Source organism: Eublepharis macularius, chromosome 1 (assembly GCF_028583425.1).
Source record: "Eublepharis macularius isolate TG4126 chromosome 1, MPM_Emac_v1.0, whole genome shotgun sequence".
Taxonomy (NCBI): Eukaryota; Metazoa; Chordata; class Lepidosauria; order Squamata; family Eublepharidae; genus Eublepharis; species Eublepharis macularius.
In genome coordinates this window covers 68,856,835-68,870,257 of record NC_072790.1, presented here as the reverse complement: position 1 = coordinate 68,870,257, position 13,423 = coordinate 68,856,835, and positions in this window count along the sequence as shown.

Below are 13,423 nucleotides of genomic sequence, written 5' to 3'. Positions count from 1 at the left end.
TTTTTTGTTGTTGCACTAAACCTTTTAGGAGCTATGCAATTTGTATAATGTGTGTTATTCAAACACTTATGAAAATGGTAAATGTGATTATAGCAGCACCTAAAACAAAGCCACAAGACACTTAAGAATGCATTAGATTATGTTTTATTAATGGCTGATCTACATCAAATAAACACCCTGATTTTTTAGTGCGGCTTGTTGTTAACAAGCAGCCACCACAGCTATCAGTGTTTTTTCTAAAAAGAGGATCTGCTGGATCCTCTTTCACAAGTTTCAGTAAAACGGGAGAAAGCATCTTCATTTATTGGTAGTTCATAGTTTATAGCTCATTCCCTTCAATGTACTTAGAAGAGTGTAACTGTTTAGATCCAGAGGAGTTTGCTGTGTTAGTCTGTAGTTGCAAAATAATAAAGACTCCAGTAGCTCCTTTAAGACTAACCAACTTTATTGTAGCATAAGCTTTCGAGAACCACAGTTCTCTTCATCAGATGCATGCTACAATAAAGTTGGTTAGTCTTAAAGGTGCTACTGGACTTGTAACTGTTTAGGATTGCACTGAAAATGCATAATGTGCTTCTGGCTCTTCATTTTTATTTTTACCTTCAACTGTGTGGAAATTCTTATACTCATTGATATTGAAAAAATTCTCAGTTGTAGAGTAGGTTGTGAAAATATTTGGCAACCCCAAAAGGCCAGAAAAAGAGCAGAATGAGCAAAGAGAGGAATTTGCAATCTGAGGATAGCCAGAGTTAGAGCCAAGCTACAAGTGACGAATGACATTTGCCTGGCAAGTGAACAGACTCACGTGTATTCCTCCCTGTTCACTTGCCATTCACTTGCTCGCCACTTGATCAAGTGGAGAGCAAGTGAATGGCAAGTGAACAGGGAGGAATACACGTGAGTCTGTTCACTTGCCAGGTAAGTGTCATTCGTCACTTGTAGCTTGGCTCTTAGATTAAAGGTAATCATCCCAAGAAAGCTGACACCATGGGTGGAAATACACATTACAAAGTACCCAGGGACGCTCAAGTGCACCTCATTTCATGTGTCCCCCCTCCAACTTCCCATGCATTTGCTCGCACAGTCACACTTCCATTTGTTCTCCTTGAGTATATTCATGCATTCAATATCTTTGCTTTGCTTTCTTTGCTACCTTGTAGTCAATCTTTGACAAGGAACTTCTCTGTTTACAATTGCCAAATTCCCAGTTTCCCCCACCTCCCACATCCATTCACTGAAATGCAGATCTTGACAGTTTCTCACACCTTAAAGAAATGTTAATTGGCATGTCAGAGGATCCTACCATCCCTGAAGTTCCTTTAGTTGAAAACAGAGCTGAATTGGTGCTCTGCCCTCCCTGACTGGGTGGTAGAGTTGGTACTCACTTGCAAATGCAATCACACAAAGGGACCTCTGGTGAAAGTGGCATGCACGGGTGCCAAGCATGTGAATGCTTGGCACTATCTGCATGTGAATTGAGGACCACACATAAAATCCTACACTTGAGCACCCCCAGGTACTTAGTAACATGTATTTCCACTCTATATCGCACTCTCTTACCTGGATAGCTCAGGTGATCCTGATTTCATCAGATCTCAGAAACTAAGCAGTGTTAGCCTTGGTAAGTAATTCGATGGGAGACCTCCAACAAAGACTGGGATTGCAGAGGCAGGCAATGGTAAACCACCTCTGTTAATCTCTTGCCATGAAATCCCCACCAGGGGTTGCCTTAAGTCAGCTATGGCTTGAGGACACTCTCCACCACCATCACACTCTCTTACACAAACTACAACAATTGCAAAGCTATAGTAGTGCAAAGCAAGCAACTAGAAGCCTATAAATGTGTCTTTCAGATATAACACTTGATACAGACACAGAAATGATGCTATCCTGTTTTTACACAGGATCTATAAAACACTCCCAGTGCAATGATTAACCAAAACTCTGTGTGACACAGAATGCTAGACTAGATGAATCACTGGTCTAATTCAGCAGGGATCTTCTTATGTAACATAGTCCTTTCTTCCCCTCACTGGATAATGGTATTGTTGGATATAAGAAGGCCTGGAGTTCTTAATTCATGCAGAATTAATGCCCTTGTCTTTGGTTATACAAATGAGGTATCCATATTATCTAAGGCCTTGTTCAAGAAAACATCATTAGCAATCTAGGAAAGCCATAGGAGATCACCACTAGAGATGGGCACGATCCAAAAAATATTAATAATACAGCGGATTGTGGATCGGCACTGACGACGATCCCGAAATAACGATCTGCACCAATCATCTCCCATTCCCAAGCCATGGATCATGGATCGTGATCGTGGAGGCCAAAGCAGGGCACGCTGGTATTATGTGGAAAGGTGGGTGGTGCCGGCGGCCGCCGGGCCTGGCGGGCACGGGGAGGTGGCGACGAGCCGCCTCCCCTCAGGGGGCAGGGGGTCTGGCCACTCGCTGACGGCACCCCCCATGTGCCCACCTGCCAGGCCAAACTGGAGCACGCTGGTATTCCCAGCAATACATGAATGGTAGGAGCTGGTGGCAGCCGCCGGGCCTGGCAGGCACGGGGAGGTGGTGACGAGCCACCTCCCCTCAGGTCCCATTCAGCAACACAGCTCTGTGTTTGGCCATCAGAGCTGCCTATCAGGGTTTGCAGGGATGAGATTGGAGTGCCCATGGCTACAGAACACCCCCTTCCCGCTCCATCCCCTGGGTGTCTTCTCTGCTTTGCTGCTCCGTGGTTGGAAGGAAGCCCTGCTGATCAAGGAAAGCTGGGCTTCCATTTGGGTTTCCAGGGCAACAGAAGGAGGGCAAACAGAGCTCAGGCTTTCCCCTGGCTCCGTTGCCAGGGGAATAGATTGCTGGCGCCTGAGTGTCTGGAACCCTGATCCGAGCCTGAACACAACAATCCAGGCCTCTCCCGATTGCTGGATCGTTGGCTGTGGATGATCACAATCCGCTGGGTCGCGATCGCACAATCGCCATTATCTTGGTTTTTTTTCGATCGTAATGCAGATTGTGCCCATCTCTAATCACCACCACTCATTCTTGTTCTATTGAGATATTGTTTAGAAAAAAAGATAGTTGGTTGTTCCCTTGAGTTAGACAAAGAACAGAAGCTAAAAATAGGCCCTTCAAATATGACCATCTATATTTAAAAGCCAGTACTGTCTATGCCTGGGAAGGTTGGCAACTTCAGTTTTTAGAACTAATTCTTTAATCACCTAATCCATGAGATCGTTTTCTACCAATATTATTGGAACAGTGTGTTTTTCACCCAAGCAGGATAACCACCATGCTAGAAAATATGAGGCCCCAGATAGATTCTGCTTATACTGATATTTTCTCATAGATAGTCTGCATCTTGTTATAGAAGGCAATTTTGTGATTTGTGTAGAGGGAGGACTGAACAAGAGCGGATGGGGGGTGAAATCCATCTATTTTTCTTATCTTCCTTCACCTTTTGAGATACAGAGTCTGAAATGCTTAGGACTGAAGCATGCTTTTCCAAATAAAGATTATTTAGCTCTCCCTGGTACAAACAGTAGTAATTTTAGCATCCTCTCCTCCATTCAATGTGACCATCACTATGGCAATAACTAGGGAAAGGTAACCAAAGCGAATAAGACATTTTAGCTAAAGGTCAATGCAAACACCTGCCTGCTTGTCTTGTGCTCATCTGCCTACAATGCTATTGCTAATACACACAACACACTGCAGAGGAAAGCACTCAAGCTTGCAAGACACAGCAGTAAGCAAAGTTTCAGCAGGCTGCAGCCACCTGCTTCATTTGCAACAATATCTTAACAAGTTGCTTAGTCCACAGCTAGTTTATTCAGTGTTCTAGTTTGATTAAATTGAATTAGACAATGCATAATTTGAGAAACACACCCTTCTATCAATTTGACCCACTCTGATCTCTGGACACGTGTGTTGATGAACTGGATTCTAGCTTAAATCCAAAATAACTTGTCAAAATAAAATATAGGGGTGTAAAGAAACGTTAAGGGAGAGGATTGTTAACAACTAGAGATGGGCACGATCCACATTATGACAGAAAAAACCCCACGATAATGGCAATCGCGTGATCGTGAACCGGCAGATCATGATCGGCCACGGCCAACAATCCAGCGATTGGGAGGGGACTGGATCCAGGCGATCGGGCTTGGATCAGGGATCCAGACACTCAGGCGCCAGCAATCTATTCCCCTGGCAATGGAGCCAGGGGAATGCCTGAGCTCTGTCTGCCCTCCTTCTGTCGCCCTGGAAACCCGAATGGAAGCCCAGCTTTCCTTGATCAGCAGGGCTTCCTTCCAACCACGGAGCAGCAAAGCAGTCACAAGTTGGGAGAAGACACCCAGGGGAGGGAGGGGGAAGGGGGTGTTCTGTAGCCATGGGCACTCCAATCTCATCCGTGCAAAACCTGATAGGCAGTTCTGACGGCCAAACACAGACCTCCTGTGTTGCTGAATGGGACCCATGCCATGGGCTCCCAGGCTGGGTTTCACTTTCTGTGAGCAGTGGAGTGGGACAGAGCTCTTGCTTGCTACTTGCTAGCCTTTGGAGAGAGAGAGAGAGAGAGACTGAGAGAGTCGGCCGCCGCCACCACCCACCTTCCCGCATAGCTGGGAATAGCAGCTCGCCCCGCTTTGGCCTCCACGATCCATGATCCACGATCCACGGCTCGGGAACGGGAGATGATTGGTGCGGATCGTTAATTCGGGATCATCGCCGGCACTGATCCACGATCAGCTGGATCGTTTCTTTTTTTTGGATCGTGCCCATCTCTATTAAGAACAGAAAATCTATATCTTTATAACTAGTAGTGTTTCTTAATTTTTTTATCTGACTTTTCCTTAGACTTTTGAGTTTCAAACTGCCTGGTCATGTTTCCCAAGTGTAGCCAATGCACTGGTAACCACTAACCATATATTGTTTATTTGTTTTTATTTCCTAATTTTGTACAGAGCAGTTTGCCACAACTTTGAGTTCCTTTATGTTGCCCCCTTACTCTGCATTAACTATGCACACACGCTCATGGATAAAACAGTAAAAAACAGTCTTGATAAGATCATTTGCACAATGCCATCCATATTCTTCTTAGTGTGTTGACACACACATTGTTTTAATAACAGTACACAAAACAATATTGATGTGATTATGTACAGCTGCATCAACATTCTTTTCATATGATGTTTAACTAATGTGCAAGAGTGTGTAGAGAATGTACACATCACTAACACATTGCAGCCATACATATATTCAAATTAAGACTGTTTTTTTACAGTGTTTTATTAATTAGCATGTGTATATTAGTAATGTAGAGGGGGAAGATACAAATGAAAGAAGGGGCTGGATAATGTAGCAAATTGCACATGCTCCAGTTCCTGAATTAATTGTTATAATTCTGCTAGTTAAACCCCAATCAAATGGAGCACACTAAAGAGTAAACTTCTGGAATAATAAAGAAACAGAAAGAGAGAAATCCATTGATCTCTATTTATAGCTACCATAATAGTCTTAGTCAAGCTTAGCATTCTGTTTTAGAATTATAATGTTAACAAGGGATAAGGTCAAGGAGTAGAGTATGCCAGAATAACTGTGGTTGGTGCTTAGTTTTTTTTTGTTGTTTTTGCTTTGCATTTTGTTTGTTTCTTTAAAAAATGTGGAAAGATTTAGAATGAATTTTTAATTTTGTGATAAAATGGGTTAAAATTTGAGGGGCAATTTTGAATGAAGTATAAATTACAAAACAATTTCAAATACTTGAGTATCTTGAATTCACTCATCAGTCTTGTGTGCATAGATTCCATTTTGAGGCACATTACCACAGGACAAAATTGGTTAGGAATTTCTCTTTCTTGTTTAGGGTTGTGCATTAATGTGGGATGTTCAATGGCACATTAAATATTATAGCAAGTGTCTACCAAGAACGCCTTAGAGAAATTAATCCCAAGACAATCACCTTTGCCTTCCTGAACATATTGCCAGCAAAGAAAAACTGCAATTTCAGGATTTATGAGAAACAGAAATATGAAGCACATTAGAGATTTTTCTTGGTTTCACACAAAGTAAAATGAAAGGTGGTCAGTAAAATGAGATGGATTAGCTATGTATCGATTGACTTAAAAGCTTGTTATAAGGTAGAGAGAAGTGGACAAACTCATAATGTAAACTGATGAAATTACTTTTATTTGTGCTGCAGTGAGGGAGAGTTAAATCTAAAGTGGATGAATTGAGGCTGGTATTACTTGAGGAAAAAGCAATATATAATCATAGATTAACATATCGGAAAGGTGCCTTCATGTCATCTGGTCTAATTCTGTTTCATGCATGCTGAGTGGTAGAAAGAGTTATGGAATAGCAAGCAGATATAACGTAGGGCAATTGATATATAATGTCCATATTTTGTGCATGCTTTGTGAGTTAAACTGACTTGCTACATACTGGGCTATGACAAAGAGCTCATTCAAAAGATACACCCTTTCAACAATATTTTAAAACAAAATGAGGTGTTAGACCCTGCCATATACATAGCCCTGCCACATACATAGACCTGCTCCATCTTCAACTAGTCATGTGTTACCCAACTGGAATAAAGTGGTATAAAGTGTCTTTTCCTCCCCACAAGCATTTTTTACACTCTATCATGAAGTGAGCATCATGAAATGCAAAATAGCACATCCAAAGTATGGAGAACTTTTTTACAGAAAAAAAGATTTAACAAAATGTACTGCAGCAGTTTTATTTAACTTGCCTTGGACCTATCTTACAGCTCCTCTTTATGTTAAACTTTTACTGTAGGAGGGCATTGGTCACAACAAACCCTCCCTCCCTTGGTCACATAGCATTTCAGGTGTTCCCTACTTTAGTCAGGCCTTTTTACTTGGAGAATACTTTGCTTTTGGGGTTTGAATGCCACCACTAATCTCACCTGTGGCATTTTGCCACCTGTGTGTAAACTATAATTGCTGCCGCCCTGACTTTCTCAGTGTTACCAGAAGATTTTCTCTACCACTAAAGTTTTTGCCTTAGATCTCTTCAGTTTAATTGGTATTATGGGAAAGCTTCATTATAGATAGTAGTATGACAGAACAGTCAGTGTATGGAGGTAGCTGTGTGGTACACAAAGGTTTCAAAACAGTTATATATTCCTAAAGGAATATTTACAGACACAGTCACAAATTTTCCACATAGGTATTCACTCACAGAATAATTCCTAAAGGAATATTTACAGACTCAGTCACAAAGACTAATTTTACACATAGGTATTCATTCACAGAATAATTCTCTCTTGTCACAAGACGCAGACTCTCTCAGGCTTCCACAGTTTGCCTGAACTAGACTTTCCCTCTGTTGCCATTTATGCTGTGTTCATCCCCAAAGTAGAACACTCAGATATCCACGCAGATTGACTGAACTAGACAGAATAACCTCCCTCACAGAGCCAAACTACACGAGACAAATTACACACGTATGACACATGAAAGCACTTACATGTGCTACCCCATTGCTTTCCTGTTCACTCAGGCACTATGGTCACACTGCACTTGATCTACACTTGATCCTGTGCTCAGACTGGCATGTGTTTCTGCCCCATACCTCCCAGACGAGAGATGGTATCCCACAATGTACCTTCTCTTCGCGCATACTCAAACCTTCTTCTGTAGCTTTTCTGAGAGGGAGGCTTGTTTACTCAATTGGATGTATCAGGGGGGGAAAGCCGCCGAGTTTCTTGGGAGGGCTTAAAAATGGGGGTTCCACACATCTGCTGAGATCTTGCAACTCAGAGCAGAACCACAAGTGACAAAAGGCACAGATTGGACACTAGTCAGCTTCCCTCAAGTTTTGATGGGAAATGTAGGCAGCTTGGCGGAATGTTGGACAAGTGACAGTTGAAAAGTCCATTGGACAGCAGTCAGAGAGTGAAGCTGCAAGACCAGGATGCCTACATTTCCCATCAAAACTTAAGGGAAGCAGACAAGTGTCCAATCTGTGCCTTTTGTCACTTGTGGTTCTGCTCTCAGCCTGCCAGGAAGAGGGGGCATCTGTTGAAAAGGAGGTGGGCAATCCCCACTTTGAGAGTCACAGCTGAATTTCTTGCTGTCAGCTAGAATCAATTCTTTGCTGCCTGTTTATCCCCAGCCACCTCTGATCTCCATTATTCCCTATGGGGAAAACTATGGGGGCTATCCTGGGGGATGGGGTGGCATTTTGCAAAACAAATCTACAAAATTTTCAGGGGACCTACTGCTAACTTTCCTCTAAAGACTCCCCAAGTTTCAGGGAGATTGGACCTTAGGGGGCCATTTTATGGCCCCTGCAAAGAAGATGTCATCAGCCACCTCATTTTTTCCTATTGTGGGGAAAACCTGCAGCAACTGGAGAAACACATATATCATACTTTCCCTAAGATACAATCTCCCTGAAACTTTGGAGGTCTTTAGAGGATAGTTAGGAGTAGGTCACGTACAAATATGATGGATTTTGGACCTTGGGGATTCATTTTATGCCCTCGCCCCAAGAAGTTGCCCTCAGCTATCCCATTTCTTCCTATTGCAAGAAAAAAATTGACAGCAACTGGAGAAATACATAGATCATGCCTTCCCCAGGGTCCAATCTCCCTTTTGCTTGCAAAATGCCACCCCAGCCCCCTAGATAGCTCCCTTAGTTTTCCCCGTAGGGAATAATGGAGATCCAAGGTGACTAAGGGCACCTTCTTTGGAGGGCCATAAAATGGCCCCCAAAGTCCAATCTTCATGAAACTTGGGGGGGGGGGCGTTCTTTAGAGAACAGCTAGGAATAGATTCCAGCAAATTTATTTATTTGATCTATACCCCATCCTCCCCACAGATGGGCTCAGGGTGGCTGAATTTTGGTAAAATTTTGTCCTAAAATGCTCCCCCCCCAGGCCCTCAGAAATCCGCAAACTGCATTTCCTATTGGAAACAATACCCAAATTTTATCCAATTTACTCTGTATTGCCGAGCCAAACTGGAGAATGAATGCCTCCACCCTGTCCTTTTCAGGTTCATGTATCAGGTATGTTTCTGAACTTTTGCTCAGATGCTTAATTGTGTTGGCACGATCTTTCTTCCCACCTCCTTCTTATCCCAACGATAGATACTGCATGGAGAGGAGGAGGAGGAAGTTAAGGGGGAGAGGAGGGTGCAGGAAGGAGGAGTAGGGAAGTAGGAATATCAACTAGAAAATGGGAGAATTTAAAACATGCCAGATTAAAAGCAAAACAGTTTGTGTGTAAGCCGGATCTAAGGGCAAAAAGAGGGGAGAGGGAAGAGGAAGCAGCCCAAAATCAACACTTTGAAATGGCGACTCATTGATTATGACTAGAGATGGGCACGATCTGAATTATGATTTCAAAAACTCCCCGATTTTGGTGTTTGCTCCATCGTGACTCAGCTAATTGGTTCTGTCCATGGCAACCGATCCAGCGGTCGGGAGTTTGCTTGTTCAGGACATCGGATGGGTCAGTTTCTGTTCGGAATTGCAGACACTCTGGAGCTAGTAATTTATTCCCAGGGCAACGGAGTCAGGGAAATGAGCTGTGTTTGCCCTCCTTCTGTCACCCTCGAAACACGAATGGAAGTCCAGCTTTCCTTGATTAGCAGGCTTCCTTCCAAACACGGAGCAGCAACCCAGGGGAGGGAGGGGGAAGGGGGTGGGCACAAAGGAAAGGCAAAAGGCAGCGCGGGAGGCTGGGAGGCCGCCTGCACCGTTTGCCTTTCCCCAGGATAAGGGGCGCATGGGCAAGCCGGCCACCCCTTTTCCTGGGGAAAGGCAAAAGGCAGTGCGGGAGGCTGGGAGGCCGCCTGCGCTGTTTGCCTTTCCCCAGGACAAGGGGCGCGTGGGCAAGCCGGCCACCCCTTGTCCTGGGGAAAGGCAAAAGGCAGCGCGGGAGGCTGGGAGGCCGCCTGCACCATTTGCCTTTCCCCAGGATAAGAGGCGCATGGGCAAGCCGGCTGCCCCTTGTCCTGGGGAAAGGCAAAAGTCAGTGCAGGTGGCTGGGAGGCCACCTGCGCTGTTTGCCTTTCCCCAGGACAAGGGGCGCGCGGGCAAGCCGGCCGCCCCTTGTTTTGCGCGGCAGGTGAACGGCGTGGGCAGCCTCCGAGCCACTCGCGCTGCCGCCAGCTCCATAGCGCACCGGGATAGCCAGGTTGCTGCATGGGCGGGGGCAATTCAGGAGCGTGCACGTGCGCGCAAGAGCCTGACTACAGTTGCCCTGGGCACTGGCCTCCCCAATTCCCGATTGCGGACCAGAAATGAGAGTTGATCGTTTAGAATTGGTGGCTTGCATTTGGCAGCAGCCTAGATCCACGAACAGCTGAATCGGAATTTTTTTTTGGATTGGGCCCATGTCTAATTATGACTATGGACGCTTGCAACCACGACTACACCAGTTACCCAACACATGCACAGACTAGGCCTACAGGACACGTACTCACTCAGAGTAAAATGGACACAGGCATGCAGGAACAGACATGATTCTAGACACTCGCATAGCCTCATGTAATTCATCTTGTCTACTTCTGCTCTAAGATACACAGACTGACTGAAAAACTCAACACTAATACACAGAAATAAAACACACATTTATTTACATGGCAAAAAGTTCAAAACTCTCACACATCTGCATTTTGGCTGCAGTGTACTAATATTTAGTGTTGAATAACATGGGGATTTTATTTATTTCTGTAAAACTCTTCTGTCGGGTAATGGTCACTTAAAGATTTCATTCTCAAGTTGAGTGCAGTTTGCTATCAACATGGTTGAATATTCAGTGAACTCATTTGCATTATAACAGCTTGCATATATACTCAGTTTCACACACAGACACACACAGGCAACTGCACATGGCCATGCTTAACCTAGTTTCCTGTGGCTTCCCTTCCACCTGCTCCAGCTATCACCTCCCCTTCCCATCTGCTGTTGTTGACTTAAGTGCTTAAGTGCACAAATCATTTACATTTCACATTGAGAGACTTCTTGGGTATGCACATTGGTATAATGGTTTGCCAGAACCACCCAAAACCATTTCCTGCCTAAAACTTGCAAAAACAGGCTGTCTTTCAGTTAGAAATGAGATTTCCACAGTAAGGAACCTTTCCTTTTTTAGAGGCGGGTTCTAGACTTTCTAAAGATCAGCCGCCCCATGACTAAGAAAGTCATGGTCGATTTATTTTCAGGTTCTTGGTCTTATAATTGGGCTCTTCCAAACTAATAAACTAACAGTGAAATCCTAAGCAGAGTTTCTCCAGTCTAACCCCATTGCTTTCAATGGGCTTAGAGTGAAGTAACTCTGTTTAGGATTATACTGTAAGAGTGTTCATTGGGTTATTGGAGATTCAAAATGATCAAGGGTTTTATTGACCAACAAAGGGTCTATGGTTTTCTTTAATTATCTCCAGGTTTCAAATTAAATAAGATGACTATGGGGTGTATGCTTCTACTGCTATGCATTTTATAGATTCTGGTATATTCAATCAACTGCCCGCCACAATTACCTCAAATTTGCATTTACCTGGAAATAATGAGTCCAAAGAAACCGTTTATGATTATCTAAGGCAATTAGTCACATTTGAAATATTTAGGAACTTCTATACTTGATTTATCAACAGTAATTTTGTTGGTCCTCAAAAGGATATTAGACAAATTATACTGTCATACACTTTTCTTCATACTAATTTAAAGGAGAACATCCAACATGGTTTAAAAAACTAACCGAATAAAGAAAAATAAAAAGAACAAAATATAATAATGTTTTTTTAAATGTAAAGTGTATTTTAAAAATAAAATAGAAAACAAAACTAAAAACTAAAATAATTAACATTTCTTTGCAACACCTTAATATTAAATGTTCCAGGTTGAGTTAATTGAGGTGAAATATCAATGCACTGAAACACCTCTTCACAATTTTTTGTTACTCTGATACATTACTGTTTCTTTTTAAAAGGATACCTCATTGAAACCAGAGTGGAGTGCTAGGCTGTAGAATTCTTTGAACTCCTCCCCCCTCACCCCATCTAAGTTACCATTTATAAGCATTTGCTCTCTTGGCACTTTCAAAGCCTTCTTTTCCTGAAAGTCCCTATTCAGTCCTTCCACTGGACCTTTGCCAGCACCAGCCTAATTCTTCTCCTTTAAATGCTTCCGCTCGTAGAGTAGCATGTGTGTAATTGGTAATAGATCTGAATTTAACTTTACATGCCAATGAGCTAGGGCATATCTGTCTCCCTGATCCATTAGGTACCAGAGCACAGAGCACTGTTGCAGACACGCTCGGTTGATGTTTTCCCCCATTCCACTAATACTCTGCTTTTAACTGACATCAGCATCGTGGAATAGAATTATTTCCAGCCTCATTTAAAACAGTTGCACATTTGAGTAGACTTTAAAATGATGGGCTCTAGTAATTTGTTGAAGCATAGGTTTGCATCTACATAAATTAACCTGGCCACCAGCCAATTTTCTGGAAAGCAGTTCTTGTTCAGCTGTCTGTCACAAATGGATGTGTTTGTCCTTAGTACGAAGAAACTCTTGATGGGCATCCTATTGAACTTCACAAAGTATGTGTGACCACCAAGCCTGTGGGTTGAGCATATCTACATTAACCCATTATTGAAATTAAATTTATCACAGCGCTAGAAATACGAAAGAGGGGGGAGACTTTAGAACTTATGCCTCTTTTTCAGTCCCTGTAGCTCTGCAGCTTTTAATGCTGTTTCCTTTCTATTCAAGTGTATCCCCCCCACCGACATTTTCTTTCTACCTCAGTCATTTCACTGCCTTCCCCTTTTACAACTTGCACAGTGTGACTTGGAAGTTTAGAAACCACCTTGTTTCCTTGTAACCTTGTAATTCCTGAGCTTCGTCTCCCAGTATATATATATTACCTATTAATCTCTTCTTTTAAAGAAAGACTAGTGGAACAGTCTCTTTTGCCTTTTGAGGAAGACTTGCAAAGTTGAAAAGCTCGCAACCAAAAAAAAACACTGAAATTCTGTTTGGAAATGTATTGTATTTCTTTCAGGGGAGGAAAGGGGGAATATATTTAAATAGCATTTGTAAAATGTATGGTTGTTTATTAATTTTAGCAATGATAAATGCTCCATCTAGTGGCCTTACAGATCTCTAGTGCAAACTATTACAGGTAGGATTGTGTCATCACTATCAATAAATGAATGCTTTGTTTATACATGCAAAAGAGTACAGGCAGAAGCAGGCAGCTTTCCTTATTAGTTATCTAAAACTATAAGCAATGTTTATTGCCTCACAAGATATCTAAGAAAATTATATTCTTTGTGCTAGATAATACAGTTATTCAGATAGCTCTTTGTTGCCATGGCAATATGTCATAAATATCTATCAACTTCCCAAAATAGCTGCAGATCACAAGGTAATAGTGA